Raw genomic sequence first — 18,955 nt, 5'->3', positions numbered from 1 at the left:
AATGTGGTTCCATCTGGCCAAGTAAGAAGGGAGACGAAAATTATTCGGGTTCTCTAGAAAAACAGAACCAATAGGAAATATAAAGATGTGTATGTGAGGAGATTTATTATAGGAATTGACTCATGAGGTGATGGAGATCCAGAAGTCCCACAGTCTGCCCTCTCCGAGCTGGAGAACCAGGAAAGCCAGTGATGTGATTCAGGCCGAGTCCGAAGGCCTGAGAACCGGGGGAGCCGATGTCTGGGGACAGGGGCAGGTGGATACCCCAGCTCAAGCAGAGAGCACATGGGCCCTTGCTCTACGGTCCTGTGCGGGCCCTAAACAGATGGGATGGTGCCCACCTGCACTGGCGAGGGCGATCTTCACTCAGCCTGATTCACGTGCTCCCCGTTTCCAGAAACACCCTCACAGACACACTCAGAAATGTTTTACCAGCGCTCTGGGCATCCCTTACCCCATCACGCAGACACAAAAATCTCTTATCGTGAGTCTGCTCCGTGTCAACCTGACAGCCAAGTGCATCTCCTTAAACCATGCTTAATTTCCTAACAAAGACAATGACTAAGTCCTAATTCTGCCTAACACGATCCAGCCCTCCGGGGCACAATCGGGCCACGTCTCCCAACTTCCCTCCTCGCAGGAGGCTGAGGTTCAGACAGTTGACGTACCCCTCGAGTCCCACGGCTACGAAGGGGCTGCCTGGCTTTTCATCTCAGGTCTGTTTGGGGGCGGGGGGAAGCTGCCCAAGGTGGGTTCAAGCCAACTTGTAGCATGTGGACTTTATTTTATAGGCAATAAAGTCATTCTTTCTCCTCTTAAGCCATAAAACTTCGTCGTCTTTGCACGTCTGTTTTGAATTACACATTCCAGTCCCTCGAATCTTTTGATAACGAGTGTCCTTAAGGGAGAGGTTGTGCTCGTGGTTTGGAGAACGTAACCCGCTGCAGCACAGGAGACGCCTGAGGACTCCGGACACCTATACGCCGGGATGTGCAGCACGTATATTTCAGCGCCCGAGAAACCGTGGCTTGTGAACGCTCTATCCGTGGGCCGACGCCAGCCAGCTGCCCGATGGTAAATAGGAGACGTGTGTTCCTTCTGCCGCTTAAACTCCCTGGCTTTGCTCTGAGCAGTAGGTACCAAAAACAAATACATATTTGTTGAAGTTCTGTTTCATTCTGTTTGGATTCCAGGTGTTGAGATACAGTCGTGTCTTTTATGTGATGCATTTTTTTAAAAAAAGGTACTTAAAGGGGCGCTGGGTGGCGCAGTCGGTTAGGCGTCCGACTTCAGCCAGGTCACCATCTCGCGGTCCGGGAGTTCGAGCCCCGCGTCAGGCTCTGGGCTGATGGCTCGGAGCCTGGAGCCTGTTTCCGATTCTGTGTCTCCCTCTCTCTCTGCCCCTTCCCCGTTCACGCTCTGTCTCTCTCTGTCCCAAAAATAAATAAACGTTGAAAAAAAAAATTTTTTTTTTAAAAAAAAAGGTACTTAAATCTTTACGGTTTAACAGCCATGGAAAAAGTCGTGACATATTTTCAAAGGGAAAGAGGTGGGGCAGGAGGGAGGTGACAGAGATCCAAGGTACAGTTATCAAAACCTAAGAACTGGTGCAAACCAACCTCATTGGAGGCAACCAGGACTTCTGAAGGGAAGGAAAATCAGCTTGCTTTCCGTTTGAGCGTTTATACAATCCGGGACACCCAGAGGGAGCCCGTCTGTGGCTGGAGTGACCCTAGGACTCCTCGGGGGGCTGCAGTGGACAAGAGGGTGACGGCACTAAAACAGCAGAATTGCCTTCCAAGGTCAGTCCGTGCTTTTCCAGAAAGTGAAGTGTCTCCCTACCTGCCTCGGCAAAAACAGCCACTGGTGCTCTTTAAAAAGGCAGGTTTGGGGCGCCTGGGTGGCGCAGTCGGTTAAGCGTCCGACTTCAGCCAGGTCACCATCTCGCGGTCTGTGAGTTCGAGCCCCGCGTCAGGCTCTGGGCTGATGGCTCAGAGCCTGGAGCCTGTTTCCGATTCTGTGTCTCCTTCTCTCTCTGCCCCTCCCCCGTTCATGCTCTGTCTCTCTCTGTCCCAAAAATAAATAAACGTTGAAAAAAAAAAAAAATTTAAAAAGGCAGGTTTGGGGCGCCCGGCTGGCTCACTGGGTAGAGTGTCGACATTGGGTGTAGAGATTACTTAAAATCTTAAAAAAAAAAAAAAAAAAAAAGGCAGGTTTAAGGGCCTCATCCCAAACCCGGTGAGACAGAATGTCCAGGAGAGACGGTTAATTGAGCAATTATGGGCGAGTTACTCAACTCACACGGGCCTCGGTTTCTTCATCTTACAGTAGTGACAGGAAGAGCCCTCAGCCGTGGGGCTGTGTGAAGATTTAATCGGCATTCAGGTGATGAGCTTAGCAGCGTGCTGGCACCCGGTCCACACTGTTACCTGCTCACCTCCCATTTTCTGTTCCAGGTAAGGCACAACTCTGCAAAGTCGCCCTCTCTAACCTCCATCTCAAGAGGTGCCCAGTGGTGGCAGTCCCTGCAGAATCCAGTCTGCGTCTTGATCGAACCTTAATCAGTACATCGCACCCGTTTCATGCGTTGGTGACACTGCCGGTGCCATCACGTTGGCCGACCCTTCACCAGGGGGAGTAGCGTTTGTATGCTTGGGTTCAGTCTGAGATGGTCAGCGCCTCTGAGAACTGAGCTTGGCCCTTCAGCGACATGCATGGGGCCACTTAAACGTGGATTTTTTTTTCAACAAATAATAGCACAGTACTGCAAGTTTATTTCTCTTCCTTGGGATTTTCCTTTCTTTTCTTTTTAATGTGTATTTATTTATTTAGAGAGAGAGAGAGTCCCACACAGGTTCTGCTCTGTCAGCACAGAGTCAGACACGGGGCTCCATCCCACGAACCGTGAGATCACGTCCTGAGCCGAAACCAAGACTGGGGTGCTTAACCGACGGAGCCACCCAGGTGCCCCTCTTCCTTACGATTTTCTTAATCACGTTTTCTTTTCTCTAGCTGACTTCATTGTTACGATACAATATATAATACCTGTAACATGCAAAGATACGTATTAACCCACTGTTTATGGTATTGGTAAGGGTTTCCAGTCAACAGTAGGTTATTAGTAGTTAACTTTTTGAGAGGCAGAAGCTATACATGAATTTCCAGCTGCGCAGGGTCGGTGCCCCCAACTCCCACATTGTTCAAGGGTCAACTGTACATAGATTTTGATTGATCACCTTCGTTTCCCTGTGAGCGCTCACTCTGGGCCAGAGCTGTTCTGGATTGCGGAATTAAAGTAGGAAAAACACAGTCCATGCCTACATGGAGCTCACACTGTCACAGGGGAGGCAAGTAATAAACAAAGCCAATAGATAGGTCCAGAATCTATCTGATCCTTTCTTACTGGAAGCAGAGCTGGAAGAAGGGAGGGAGTGGCAGAGGGAACGTCAAAGGCCCTGAATGAGGGGAAGGGTGTTGGTAGATAAGGTTAGGGAAAGGAGGAAAGATAGAGGCTCTCTGGAGGCTATTGAGAGAAGTTTGCATTGACTCTAAGTGAGATAAGAAGCTTTCAGGGGGCTGCCACCGGCCACGGGACGTGGTCCCAGGTTGTTCCAGAAGCTTTCTGGCTTAGAGTCAAGAATAGACTGGGGCGCCTGGGTGGCGCAGTCGGTTAAGCGTCCGACTTCAGCCAGGTCACGATCTCGCGGTCCGTGAGTTCGAGCCCCGCGTCGGGCTCTGGGCTGATGGCTCGGAGCCTGGAGCCTGTTTCCGATTCTGTGTCTCCCTCTCTCTCTCTGCCCCTCCCCCGTTCATGCTCTGTCTCTCTCTGTCCCAAAAATAAATAAACGTTGAAAAGAATAGACTCTAGAGGGGCAAGAGGAGAAGCAGAGAGAGCAGGGAGGAGGCTCCTGCAATAGTCCAGCCAAGAGATGGCGGCGAGTTGGTCCGGGGGAGGAGATAGGAAAGTGGTGGGAAGCGGTTGGCTTCCGGAGGTATTTTGGACGTCAGGCCGATGGGATGGGATGTGGGTGTGAGGAAGCAGAGGAGTCAAGGGTGATGCCAGCAGTAGTCACCTGGAAGCTCCAACAGCACGGGCGGACAAACCTTGATGAGAAGGCGTGTGGAGAGATCAGGAGTTCGATTTGTATCGCATGAAGTTCGAGACGCCTGGTAGATAGAAATGATGAAGGGACCAGGCAGGCAAGTAAATACATGTATGGGTTCAGGGGAGAGACGGGGAGATAACAGCGTGAAGGCCACGAGTGCGTAGGTGGTGTTTAAAGCCGTGACGTTGAGGGCTGACCTGGAAGAGTCCTAAGGAGAAGAGGTCCAAGGCCCGAGCCCTGGGGGTCCCAGCATTTAGAAATGGGGGCCAGTCACCCAAGCGTCACTAGAACGCAGCAAGGGGCCGGGCCGTGCGCATGCCCGTTGCTTCCGTGCTCGCCGGGCAGGTGGAAGGTCCCACACGGGCTCATCTTTTAAGAGAAATTTCAAAACAATTACTCCTCTTTTTAAAGTGGAATTTGGGACAGATGGCCATTGGCATCTTTGACATTTCATGGGACCCTCGTAATGCGCCCCTGGGCTGGGTGAGGGCCCCCTGTGTGGGAAAGCGTTAAGACACACGGGGCTCCAGATCTGTGTCACCACTTCCTGGCTGTGGGACTAGAGACAGGTCCCTGCACTCAGCGGGCTCTCATTTTCCTGGTCCACAAACGGGAGACACTAAGGGTTCCTAGCCACCTCCTCAGAAGGAAATGACATCAGGCCTACGGAGGCCTTGGCTTTACACAGCCAACGCTCCCTGAATGGCCGCCATTGTTGTGGGAACAGAAGGCAGAGGGTCTGCGGGGCTGGGCGGAGAGCCCTGGTGCTGTGTGAAGGAAGGGGAGGGGTGTCTCTGGCCCCCGGGCTGCAGAGGAGCAGATCAGATGACTCCACCCCTGCAGCCCTCAGACTGGGCCTTCCCAGACCTGCCTGGGTGTGGTGCTTAGTGCCTGCAGGCTGTCCAGAAGGTCTGCCCTGGGGGTTACACCTCTAGCTACTCGTCCTGAATGAAGCAGCCGTGTAGAGGTGGGGAGTGACGGGGAGACAGGGTTCACAGCAGACTTAGGGCCTCGGATGGCCAGAGAGGGTAGTGATGCCATGAATGGAAACGGAGCGCGCCGAAGTCAGAGAAGCGAAGACAGATGATCATATTTAGGAGACGAGGAATTCCGAGAGAAATGAGAGCAAAGGGAGCGTCCGAGGAATTTTGGGATGCGGCCACCTCTTGTCCTTAAATCACCTCTTCAGAGCAGCTCACCAGCGATAAGTACAAATGACTCTGACCTCAATTAAGTCTCAACTCTGAGAACAAATTAGCACCCCGGGAGCGGCTGGCGAGTGCTCCTCTGGGTGGACGGACCGCACACTTCCAGCTCAGACTGCCCTCTGATGGACGCCTCAGCTGCACATCCTGGTCCCTGAACTCCACGAGAGAAGGAAAACGGACACCCAGCCTTTCCCATCCAGATATCATCCTACTTTCGCGATCGCTCTGTGAGAGACTCCTGTTTCCAAGGTGGGGAAACGGAGGCACAGAGAGGCTGAGCACCGTGCCCCAATTCTCAGTCGGAGCAGAGCTAAGCTTGGAGGCCAAGTTCTGTGCTTCACTCACCAGACTCAGCCGCCCCTGGAGGTGACGAGAATGACTTGGTCACATGGGACCGGACGTTCCTCCCAAAGGGGCCGCCAAGGCACCCAAGTCACAGTCCCTTTCTTACGCGACTTAAGACCCAGTCTTAAGGACCGAGGTTCAACTCTGAGACAAATACGCTTGTTCCAAGCCTCTGCTCCTGGTTCTGGGCAGGGCCCCAGACCAGTCAAGGCAAAAAACTGTAACGCCGTTAGAGGCTGATAAAAAACCTGGGGACCTCGCTGGACAGAGAGTCAGGAAGCCGTGTTCTTGGCCGCGTCTTGAACTCACGTGTGACTTCCAGCAAGCTCTTCCCTGGTTCGGCCTGTTGATCAGCAAAAGGAGGGGGTAAAGTTCAACAGGTCACTTTCCGCCTTTAAAACCTGATGACGATGGGCACTATCCCTCAGGAGGACAACTTTGGCAGTCCCTACACATTTAAATGTGCACACCCACTGATTTCTTGAAACGGGTCTAAGAAATACACACAGAAGCGCACGAGACAGATGCTTAGGATGTTCACTGAAACACTGAGTAATGACGACTTAAGTGTCCACCATCACAAGACTGTCTAAACGAGTTACAGCATACCTACACCTTGGATGGCAACGCAGCCTGGAAAAGAAGAAGGAATGTAAGTAATAATGAAGTGTCACCATGATATATTCATGAGTGAAACAAGAAAGATTTGTCCAAAAAAATATGGTATGTGCACATTGGTGTATGTATAACGAAAGATCTAGGAAGAGAGCAAAGGGGAAACTTAGTTTTCACCTACAAAATGCCTTACTTTCTTTTTTTTTTTTTTAATTTTTTTTATGTTTATTGACTTTTGAGAGAAAGAGAGACAGAGGCATGAGCAGGGGAGGGGCAGACAGAGAGGGAGACCCAGAATCCGAACCAGGCTCCAGGCTCCAAGCTGTCAGCACAGAGCCCGACATGGGGCTCGAACACACAGACCGAGAGATCATGACCTGAGCTGAAGTCGGCCGCTTAACCAACTGAGCCACCCAGGCGCCCCTGGAATGCTTTACTTTCATAATAAAAATTATTTTAAAATATTTTACTCAGTAGAGTAGTGTACGTAATAAAAGGGAAGTCTCATATGGACTCATGTTAAGTGTTCAAGTTCTTGAACTACCAGAATAACCCGATGAGGAGAGATCTGCAGTGTTGCACAGATTCAGGTGTGTGCCCAGTGCTTTACGCATCAACTACAGCCGCCAACCTGAGGGGTGGCCTCTTTGACAGGTGGGGAAGGGGAGGATTTGCAGACTGATTTTCGAGGCTCTTTCTACTGCACACAGGACTCTGCACCCTTTGGATTCCTACAAACCCATTTATGTTCCCGTCTTTCGGGGTCTCATCCCCAGGAGGACACTTAGCAGACTGTGTGGTAATCATGGGCTCAAGGGCAACACTCTTCAAAAGGGGGCCTCTGCCGAACCTTAACTAAAAAATTGGGGCTTACATTTTATAGGTCTTTGGGATTTTTTAATTTCATTCTTTTTCCGGCAATTCATTTTTATATTTTACAAAAATATGCATCTGCAGTGATTGGAAAATTCTTTAAAACCTGGTCCTTCTGGGGGCGTCTGGGTGGCTCAGTCGGTTAAGCCTCTAAGTCTTGATTTTGGTTCAGGTCATGATCTCGCGGTTCGTGAGTTCAAGCCCCGAGGAGTCTGCTTGGGATATTCTCTCTCTCTCTCTCTCTCTCTCTCTCTCTCTCTCTCTCCTCCTCCTCCTCCTCCTCCTCCTCCTCCTCCTCCTCCTCCTCCCCACCTCAAAATAAGTAAATAAACATGAAAAAAAATTTTTTTAAAGCTGATCCTTCGGCAATATCTCTGAGAAGCACCGGGCTGCTGGAGAGAAGAGAGTTGTCCGCACTGTCACAGGCATTCCATGTTTGGCATCTGAATGAGCAAATCGCTGAATGAATGTGTGTGTGAATGAGCAATAATAAGGCACAGGGAAGAAAATGCCCAGAATCTCGGTTTCTCATTTAGGGCCATGCAGAGGACCATGCAGAGGGTGAGAGCTTAGGACTTCAAGGTCATGGCCAGTCTTGATAGGAGCATCACTAAATGCTCACTCTTCTGACTTGAATTGTTTTTTTAATGTTTATTTATTTTTGAGAGAGACAGCGTGAGCCGGGGAGGGGCAGAGAGAGAGAGAGGGAGACACAGAATCCGAAGCGGGCTCCAGGCCCTGAGCTGTCAGCACAGAGCCCGACGCGGGGCTCGAACCCACGGACCGCGAGATCATGACCTGAGCCGAAGTCGGACGCTCAACTGACTGAGCCACCCAGGCGCCCCTCACTCTCCTGACTTTAAATATGGAGCTGGGAGATCTTTTTCCCCAGGGCATGGAAATGACCCACCAGGGAAAAGTAAGGTGAGGGCCACGCACAAATAAAAAGCAGCATTCACTGCTCATGATTATAAAGTCAGACGAAGTTTGCAGACTAAGATAAACATTCTCCTTACCAGCCTGAACAAGTAACAGGAAACACAAGCCACATGCACAAAACTCTTATTTTAAGCACTGCTGTTTAAGAGGAAACTTTTGGACCATTTACCTCAGGGCAAAGAAATTGAGGAGTGGGCAGGGTGCCACCCTGGGGCACAGGCTCAACTGTGAGGGAAACGACTTCAGCCTGAAGTTTTTGCTTCAGAACATGGGCAAAAACTCCCCAGTCCAGAAGGCTGCCGGGTACACCTTGCTCCATTTTGAAATTTCCCACAGGCGCTCTCCAGAAACAAATAGATCTTCACTATACTCTCTTTAGAGACCTGAAACTAGAAAAATGACATCTGGAGGCGCCTGGGTGGCTCAGTCGGTTGAGCGTCCAACTTTGGCTCAGGTCACGATCTCACGGTTTGTGAGTTCAAGCCCCACGTCGGGCTCTGGGCTGATGGCTCAGAGCCTGGAGCCTGCTTCCGATTCTGCGTCTCCCTCTCTCTCTGCCCCTCCCCTGCTCATGCTCTGTCTCTCTCTGTCTCCAAAATAAATAAAAACATTTAAAAAAACTTTTTTAAGAAAAATGACATCTGCTCGTGCAACAGAGAGCAGAGTCAGAATGGCCCCGAGTCCTAAGCCCTTCCTCTGTGGGTGCAAATGTTTAGACAGACCCTTATCTTCCCCAGCTCACCTCGGTCTCCCCATGTGCGAATGGAATGATTGCAGGACCCGAGTTAACGTGAGGAGTAAATGAGACAATGTGTGTCGTGCAGTTCGCTCAGGCCTGACATGGCGCGAGTCTCCAACCAACACTAGCTAGGGGCTCTCTCTAATCACAGACCAAAGTGCAAGCCCAAAAGAGTCTTGGGCAGTGACAGGTGCCATTTATTCAACCCTGGCCCTGGGCCAGAAACAATGTTAAGTGACACGTTTATGGTCTGGTGGGATTCTTGGTACAACTTCCGAGGTAGCCACTCAGTATCCCCTTTTAGAGACGGGGACTCAGGACTTGGACAGCTGTGGGGTCCACTGTCCCAGCTCCACCAGCCCAGAGGCAGCCAGGCAGGAACTGAACCAGGCTCCTCCCCAGCTGTGCTCCCGATCATCACCCAGCTCTCATGCCCTTGACTTCCTGGGGATGAGATCGTGGGCATCGGCTTTGGCTGGCTTTGTTGTTGTTCTCAAGCCTTCATCGTTGGTATGATTTTACAAAAACTTGGCATTCCCTTGAATTTTTAAAAAAAAATATGTTCAGTTCTTAAATGTCCCCGGGGCGTGGGGCAGGGAAGGTTTCGATCAATGATTTAGTTCTCTTCTTAATGCTGAATTTAATAAGGCAAAGTCACTGGATCTCCATTAACAAGTTGAGTTGTTTGTTGGTTTATTTTCATTTTGGAAACTCCTCTCCATAGTGAACCACTCTCCCTCTGCTGAAAAAAATCCCATGAGGAATTCTGATCAGATGCCGGGGCTGTGGGGCAGATCCCCTGGGGAGTATCAAGTTTCTAGAAGGCTCCTAGAAGGCAACAAGTCTTGCAACCTGACTCGTAAGTGACTTTTTACCTGTTGGATTATCTCAGGGCAAGGGGAAAAGGACACAAGCATGCTTTCTGCTTCCAAGCATAATTATGTATTTCATAAAGGAAGAGAGATTTTTGGGCCAACGGTTGAAATTCACTTGACCCTATAGAAGGCCACACAGAAGGGTGAGAGCCCCAGAACCCAACTACCATTTCTGCCCCTTGTCTGTGTGATTCTGGGCAAGTTACTTAACTTCCCTGTAACTCCGCTTGCTCATCTGTAAAACGTGGGTGATAACAGTAACAGTGCCTAAACCCATGTTTCCGTGAAGACAAAATAGGGTTTGCCAGAGACCGAGAGGCCTTCCCAGAACCCTCAGGGATAAAACCGGGGAAGTCCCAGGCAGACCAGGGTGAGTTGATCACCCCAGGATGAAATGAGAGTACGGTCTAAATGCCTTAGGAACAAACTCTTGCACGTTTGCTGCCCCATAGTCTTGGCTGCCCAGTAGTTTCTGTTCACGGCTGCCTCCAGCCACGGCTGCCACGGTCCTCGTTTATTTATTAGCCGCTCTGTAGGGGCCTTCTGTGTGCCTACAACACCTCTGATACCATACCCCCCAAGTCCCCAGTAAATGCTTCTTGCCGTTCGCAGAACAAGCTTCAAGAGAATTTATCATATGCCAGGCAAGCAGCTTTTCAGCAAATCTTTATCTTCCTCAACCCTCAGGCAGCATCTGACTTGCAGGTTAAAATGGAGAAAATGCTCCGTGGTGACAGAGGCAGGGACGGGAGTGACGTGTCCATACGCAAGGGACGCCCAATGATTGCCAGCAGCCACCAGCAGCTAAGGAGACAGGCCTGGACCATTCTCCCTCGCAGCCTCCAGAAGGAACCACCCCCGGCAGCACCTTGATTTTGCACTTCTGGCCTCCAGAACCGTGAGAGCACAGACTTCTGTTGGCGGAAGCGCCCTCGTCAGTGGCACTTGGTTACAGCAGCCCTGGGACTTCACAAGCCAAGGCCAGACCTTCACAGGCTCGTGTCCTGACAAATGCAAGGGCCTGCCTGCCCTTCACTGGTCTCCCTGCCTGCCATCTGTCTTCCCGCAAGGCTGGCTCAAAACACCAGCTTCTGGGGCGCCCGGCTGGCACAGTCGGTGGAGCGTGCGACGCTTGATCCCAGGGTTGTAAATTCGAGCCCCACTTTGGGCATGGAGGTTACTGAAAAACAAAATCTTTAAAGCAAAACAAAAAAAAACCCACCAGCTTCCGACTCTCGGGTCAGAAACACCCAACGACACCCAATGCCTCGAGCACACTTCCCGAACTTATTTGAGGGTCAGAATCCCACAGATGGTAGTTAAAATTCCAGGTTCCCTGGCCCGGCTCCAGACCTCCAGAAATGGGCTTGCAGAAAGGGAGCCTCAGGAATCTGCATCTTTAATAAACACCCAAGATGATTCTTAACCTCAGGCACAACTGGGGGCAGGCTGGCCCACAAGATAAAATCCAGACGAGATCAAGGATCCTGGTTCAGCGATTTCCACACCATGGCACCAACCTCCTATCCGAATGTCACTTCCCAAGGCCTTCTAGGCCCTCTGTGCGGCGTGCCTCACGGGCCATCTTGCTCATCATCCCCTACACAAGGATGCTTCCGTACCTCGAGAACGACTCTGGCCTCGCCACTTTCCTCCCTAAAACTGCTCTGCATTTCCTCCCGCTTCTAAGTCTAGAATCTAGAATATGAATGATGCCACAGACCTTAAAAGTTGTCTCTGATTATTCGGAGGCAGCCTTCCAGTAAACTCGGGTAAAACCCAGACTCCGCATCATCCCCTGCAGGGCCCGGCCTGGCCCACCTCCGGCCTTCAGTCTCATTAGGAGCCTTCTCCTTCGGCCATGAAGTTCCAGGCACGGGCTTCCCTGTAATTCTTCAGACACACCACGTTTTTCCCCGCCTGGATCCTTGACACATGCTCTTTTTCCCGTGACCAACACCTTATACTACTTAAATATCACCCCCTCAGAGCTTTCCCTACAACGCATCCTAGGTAGAATACACACACACACACACACACACACACACACACACACACTTCATTTACTCTCAGTCACCACACTCTGTTCAGTCAATGGCCAACACCTAAAAATCACGAAGTTTCAGGGGCACCTGGGTGGCTCAGTCGGTTAAGCATCCAACTCGGTTTCCGCTCAGGTCGTGATCTTGTGGTTCACGAGTTAGAGCCCCGTGTCAGGCTCTCTCTGCCCCTCCCCTGCTTATGCATGCTGTCTCTCTCTCTCTCTCTCTCTCACATTAAAAAACAAAACAAGGGGGTGCCTGGGTGGCGCAGTCGGTTAAGCGTCCGACTTCAACCAGGTCACGATCTCATGGTCCGTGAGTTCGAGCCCCGCATCAGGCTCTGGGCTGATGGCTCAGAGCCTGGAGCCTGCTTCGGATTCTGTGTCTCCCTCTCTCTCTGCCCCTCCCCCGTTCATGCTCTGTCTCTCTCTGTCCCAAAAGTAAATAAACGTTGAAAAAAAAAATTAAAAAAAAAAACAAACAAAACAAAACAAAACAAAAATCAGGAAGTTTCACATAAAAATGTCCGGCCTCTTGAAGAATTGGCAGAGCTGCCCGCACAGAACCCGCATTCTCCCACAGCCACACAGAGAGGAGGTGAGCCCTTTGCTGGAGCGGGAGGCCTCTGCAAGCCTGCCCAGGCCCTGCACTCCTTTCAGGTACCTGTCCGGGACAGAAACAACCGCCTTTGCGACACTTCCTTGCCCCCCTCCCAAGTTGGGCTCGCTTGCTTATCATCTGTCTGCCTTGTGGAGAGAGATGGCTTTATTCCCCGGGGCAGCCCCAGCGTCTCGCCCGTGCCCGACACCTAGCTGGACCTCACTAGACGTCGACTGATTAAATGGGTAAATGAATGGATGGATGTCCTGCCTCCTCCCTGTGTCCCATAAGCCATACCATTCATTTTGCCATTTAATTATCCCCTTCCCTGCATCACTCATTAATGTGCTGCCCCCGGTGCCTCCCTCCTCCATAGAGCTTATGAAAATACAAATCTGATCCTTTCATCGCCCAGTTGTAAACTTTTGAGGAGTCTCCCAGCACCAACTGGAGAAAGCATAAACTTGTCACTGTCACGGAGGCATCTGAGGCCCTTCTCATCTGGTTTCCACCTACTTCTCCAGCCCCCACCTCACGAGAGGGCCATCACCCAGTATGCCCACACCCCACGCAGTGGCTCAGGGAACACACCATGTTCTTTCCCCACCCCCACAACTCTGCAGCAAAAGCTCCCTTTCCCTGGAATGCCTCCTCCCCCGTCCCACACCCCCCCCCCCATGCCTCTAGCAAACTCCTACTCATTCTTCTGCCCTAGCTCTAACCAAAGTCACCTCACTGTGAAACACTCCAGAGCCCCCCAGGCTGACTTAGTCACTCAGTCTTTTCTGCCCCCCCCCCCGCCCCCCCGCTTTCATACCCTGGCCTTAGCCGTGAGTAATGGCTCAAAATAGCAGCTGGTGTCTTCCGAGTGCCTGCCGTGTGCCAGGCACAGAGTGAGCTTTATCGCTTTTAATCCTCACGCTCATGCTGAGCCCCTGCCTGGAAGGAAGCCTCTCCCCTACCCCCCTGCCCCTACAGCGCCCCCCCCCCCCAGACACAGGGGATCACTTTCTTCCCTCCAGCTTCCTTGAAAGGCCATCCCTGCCACCCCATGTTAAATTTTCTTTCTCTTTCCACACCTTACCCCACCCCCAGGCCTCCCCATCTCCCTTCCCTGCTTTAATTTTCTCCCTGACTCCTCTCACTAACACACACACATTTTGATTAATTAATTTGTGTATTCTATCTCTACCCCGTGGAATGTCAGCTCCAGGAGGGCAGGGACTTTATCGTGTCTCCTTTACGACTGCATGCCTACCGCCTAGAATCAGTGCCTGGCACATCATAGCCACTCAATAAATACTTATTCAAAGAGGGTAGATCTTATGACTATCTTCGGTTTATTCCCAAGGGGAGTGGCCTTTACAGAGATCGAGGTGAGTCCCACAGAGGGTTGGTGGCTGAGCCGAATGTGATCTCTGGGTGGTCCACGCCCAACAGCTGACCACCGCCCTTAGCTGCCGTGGCCACCACTTCCTGAAGACATCTCTCCATCTCTGACTTCTCAGTTAGACGTGGAGGCAAGAACTCTTGCCTTGGAGTTCTTGCCTTGTCCTTGGAACTCTTGCCTTGTCTTTGGAGGCAAGAACTCTTTTCATATTTGTGTTTCCTTGCCTGGTCTGTGGTTGGTGCCCAAGGATGTTTGCTGAACCAATCTGTACGTGAACTGTGAAATGCTAGATGGTAGGAATCGTATCTTCACTTTTTATCCTTTATCTCCACGCGAGAAGCAGTGTCCTATACATAGAGGCTTTCCTTATTGCACTAATGAATTGTGTTATGGCCATAGGTAGTAAAAGTAATTAGCAATAATGACAATAATAGGCAACATTTATGAAGCCCTTAGTCTGTGCTAGGCCCTGTCCTAAGTGTACAAAGGCACAGGAATGAAGACAATTAACTAACTCTCTTATGATCCTCATTTCACAGATGAGGAAATGGAAGCTCAGAGAGGTTAAGAACTTGCCCGAGGTCACACAGCTAGGAAATAGCGGAGTGTAGGATTTGAGTGTTGGCACCTAGGAGTCACGTGCTTAGCTACTCTAGGCTGCATCCCGGCCTCTTTAAGAGAGATCCATGAAAAGGCTACCCTGTGTGAAAACAGGAGTGGCTTATTACACATTTCTGTTTTATTTCAAGGGATTTCTTGAAATTCCTCCAAAAGCTTTGGTAGGTAGGCATCATTACTTGCTAAGTAGTAACCACCAGTATACATGTTGTATTTGATGGTTGGCAGAGTTCACGTACAGTTTCTCATCTGATCCCTACAACAATGTGATGAGGTGGCCACTGCCGTCTCCTCTCATAGAAGAGGAATCTAAGGCTCTGAGCGGTTAAAGGAACAAGGCCAAGGTCACCCAGCCGGTGAGGAGCAGAGCAAGGGCTCAAGTTAACATCTATCACTTGAAAAACTGAGGACTTGAGTGTTTCCAAATAGAAAGCTCTTCCGGTGTTACTTAAAAGTCAATACGATAATCCACGGGAAAGCACTGGGCACGGCTCCTGGAACCAGGTAGGACCCTCATAAATGTTCATTTTGATCATCTTCTCAACACCTCCTAGGAACTGGAATATTTTAGCTGATGACTGCAGCCTGCCTGTTGAGCCTGATGGAAACATTACACTTTTCATTCTAGTTCATCCCTGGTGATGTTGAAAGGATGATCAATCTCCATTATCCCTGGGGTGCCATAGAATGTTAAGAGCTGGAAGGGATTGTGCAGATGAGCTCATCCAGTGCCTGCACTCACAGATGGAGAAATTGAGTCCCAGAGAGGGAAAAAGTCAGAGGGCAGACTTCTCAAGAGCAGGGCTCTTGCACTGTGCCTGGCACATAGCACCTCCCACAAAGATGGGCTTTTACTGAAGAAAAGGGCATCTAGCTTCTTAAAGGCTACAGGAGATAATTCACCAGTTTCCTGAGCTTTGAGCACGTCCACCCCCACCCCCACACAAAGTACCAAAGTGTTAGAAGCTAGTAACCAGAAAACCGATCATGTGACTTAATTCCACCTCTGCTAAAAGGCTTAAAATGCTTTGGTGAGTAGTCTGAGATTCATAAACATACACTTCAACTCTTTCTCAGAGAATTATTAACCAGCTCCCTCTCCATCAAAACTGGAACTTGAGCAATCAAGGAGAAAAAGAGCTGGCAAGAGAAACGTCTTGAATAAAATCTTTTTTTTCTTATTTAAAAAAATTTTTTTTAATTTATTTTTGTTTTTTTTTTTAATTTTTTTTTAACGTTTATTTATTTTTGGGACAGAGAGAGACAGAGCATGAACGGGGGAGGGGCAGAGAGAGAGGGAGACACAGAATCGGAAACAGGCTCCAGGCTCTGAGCCATCAGCCCAGAGCCTGACGCGGGGCTCGAACTCACGGACCGCGAGATCGTGACCTGGCTGAAGTCGGACGCTTAACCGACTGCGCCACCCAGGCGCCCCTTTTAATTTATTTTTGAAGGAGAGAGAGAGACAGAGTATGAGTGGGGGAGGAGCAGAGAGACAGGGAGACACAGAATCAGTAGCAGGCTCCAGGCTCTGAGCTGTCAGCACAGAGCCCGACGCAGGGCTCGAACCCACAAACTGTGAGATCATGACCTGAGCCGAAGCCGGACGCTCAACTGACTGAGCCACCTAGGCGCCCCCTGAATAAAATCTTAACACCAGTATATATGATTTCTTGGCACCTCTCTCTTCCTCCCCCCCCACCTAAGAGTTGGAGGATGAAGGAAAGAAAGAAGTGTTATTGTATAAAACATGAATCAATAAAACTAATCGTGGAAAAGTACACACTCTTTCCACCTCACAAGGTAGGTTCCAAGAGAAAACAGTCGTGTTAAGTTGGAGACGGACTTAAAGACAGAAAGTACTGAAAAGGAAGATGCAACAGAGATGTAACCCTCATTGGTTTTTCCAGAGGGCAGAGACGGGCTGGAAGGACACGACAGTGTGTGGCTGTGATTATCAGCGGTAGCCGATTGCCAACTAATGATTTTGAGAACCTATAATTTATCGAGTTTGTGTCATACCTTACTTGTCTTGCTAACTCACTGGGTACTAATTCTCCGAGGCATGGGACTAGCTTTTATTCCACACATAAGTCTTGAGCAGCTTTGGCTTGAGGATTTGGGGGTGGGGAGGGATGATGGAGAGAAATGAGATTAGGGTTCGGTCTTGGAACTAAAGAAACAGAAATATAAACCCTCTGTGCTGTTTCTCTGGGCTTCGTGCTTCTCAAGTAAGGCTGAAATGCAGGCCCTGACAACTCACTTGTGGCCACAGCAGCTCTTGGAATGAAAGGGGTCCCCCTCCTCCACAACACGTTTATCAAATTCAAACTATCCTCCACATTCCTTCCTTACACAGCTCAGGCGCACCTATGACGCAAGCCTCGGAGCAAATTCCGCGCAGGAGATCCAGGAAGCTCTGGCCTGGCCCTCCCTTCTAGAAAGGAAAGTCCAAGAGGGATGCCACACCCAGAGGAGGGGAGAGAGGACGTGACAATACCTCCAGGAATGCAGAGCCCACGCAGGTGTGTTGGCATCCACGAACTTCCTTTTGAAAAGGGCCTGATAAACCAGCACGGATAACAGGAATAAAGCTCAGCCAGCCACCCAATAATCGCTCACATTGAACTGGGGCCCTGGTTTCCAGGGCATGGCGACTGGGGAGAGGAGGGTGACAGCTGAGAATAAAGGTTCCTAAAGGCTGTGACAGGTTTTTCTATTCAGCGGTCTTAAAGTGGGTTCCCTGGGTGTCCCTGAGACCTTTTTAGGGGATTGCTCAAACCTAACACGATTTTCACAATGCTAACACAGCCACTTCCTCTTGTCACCCTCGTTGTCTCACAGGTATATACAGTGGTGTTTTCTGAAGGGGCATGACATGTGATGATTATCACCCTGATGACTGTTGGAAGGTGTGCTTTTGTGTTCCTGTGTTTGGACATCGATGAACAGTAAAAGACGTGACACACATAAACAAAATGCTTGGGGGCCTCTATAATTTTTAAGAGTGTTAATGGGTCTTGAGACCAAACTGTGGAGCTGCCCCAGCACAGCATCGCACCTCATTTCCAGCGCACGTTGAGTCACATAGCAGGTGCTTCTGAACAGATTAGAGGTGGCAGGCCTTATTACTATTCTGCCTGGGGTGGAATCCTTTCCATCCCTTCTTCTACCCAAAGTGACCATAAAAACCTTAAATTCCTTCACGGACACATGGTGAACTGAACGGGGAAACCACACTCCCTCCACCCGGCCCGGGGCAAAGACCTATCTGGGTCAGGTACCATGCTACCTACTCAACAGTGAGTTGACGTGGTTGATGTGGTCCCTGCCTCCTCACTGCATTCGTCCTGGGGCGGGGCCAGATTACTCCCAAAACATGAAAAAAACCCGAAACCTGCCACACATGTGCTGGCAAGGATGTACAAGGTGTCAGACGGGATCTGAGGTAGGTAGATGGTGAGGGGAAGGCCCTGAGGACTCGGGTGGAACCAAGCACCCTAAGCAATTCGTCCTGGCCACGGTTAGGCAACGTTCCTGCCCCCAGCCCCAGGTGGGCGCAGGGGAGGGGTCAACAGCTCTTTGTGAGCCGGTCCCGGTGGGTCCTTCTGCGGGGCGGGGGGGGGGGGGGGGGGGGGGGGGGGGGAACTTGAGGGTCTTCTCCCCACTTTCTGGGCATGGCCAGTGCTCAACAGCGTCCCTTTGAGAAGAAACCTGCTCTGGGGCATTTGGAGAGAAGGGTTCAGTCTTTTACCAGGGACACAGCTCTAGCTAGCACTCCGGTGGGAGAAAAGGACATTGTCCAGAGGCTGTCATTGGCGCAAAGAGCGAATGGCCAAGAAACGGCTGGAGGAGGGAGAGAAAGACTTCAGAGGTTAAAAATAAACAAGTACAAAATAAGCAAAGGAAAAAAGAAAGCCCTGGAAGGCCGGTCTGGAAGTCCTCAGGGAAGCCGCACCGGAGGGGAGCCATCCTGGTCCTCAACTCTCTTTCCCTCCCTCACGGCGCCCTCTCGACCTCGTGGGACCTGACGGATTGCAGGAAAAAATCTCTACGGACAAAACCAAGCCTGAAGAGCCCTGATGCTCTCCCCTAGTAACTGTTGCAGAGGCGAGAAAACTTTTATTTTGTAACCAGACTTGCAGCTGGACGCCGAAACGACCCAACCGGGTGGTGGAGGGACGCTGCTGCAGGGTGCAGCATCCCAAAGCGGACGAGGGGCGGGGAACGGCGGGAACCGAGCAGCCCCACCCCACCCCTGCAGCCCGCTGGGCCGCGCAGCACACCCCCGCGCCGGGCGCGCTCTCGCCGGGACTGGGCGATCAGGCGCGTGCCTGCGCTTGCGCAAAAGGCCCACCCGCCCCAGCTCCTCTCCAGGTGCGCTCGCGCTTCCGGCCGGCCTTCCCGAGGCGGAAACGCCGGAGCCCGCGCATGCGCTTTATGGATGTCCTGCTAGGTCCGGGGAGGAGGCCCAAAGCTTCAGGTGATCCCGCCCCTCCCTCGCAGCGCGGGGCCAATCGCAGGGCGGTGGGCGGGATTTTCGAGAAGGCGGTCCGCCCACGCGCTTCGCGAGGCGGGTATCGATTGGTTGGCGGCGCGGGCGCA

General features: G+C 51.0%; 1 long non-coding RNA gene across 1 annotated transcript; it reads left to right on the top strand.

The window, feature by feature from the left end:
- Window positions 1–2,251: 2,251 nt before the first annotated feature.
- On the top strand, window positions 2,252–17,313 carry LOC115509971. The gene is made up of 3 exons (XR_003967544.1): window positions 2,252–2,456; window positions 16,710–16,875; window positions 17,195–17,313. It is a non-coding gene; the product is annotated as an uncharacterized LOC115509971 (long non-coding RNA).
- The last annotated feature ends 1,642 nt before the right edge of the window (window positions 17,314–18,955 follow it).

This window comes from Lynx canadensis, chromosome A3 (assembly GCF_007474595.2).
Source record: "Lynx canadensis isolate LIC74 chromosome A3, mLynCan4.pri.v2, whole genome shotgun sequence".
Classification (NCBI taxonomy): domain Eukaryota; kingdom Metazoa; phylum Chordata; class Mammalia; order Carnivora; family Felidae; genus Lynx; species Lynx canadensis.
Note: the sequence above shows the minus strand (reverse complement) of the source record. Positions and strands in the feature narration are given on the sequence as shown.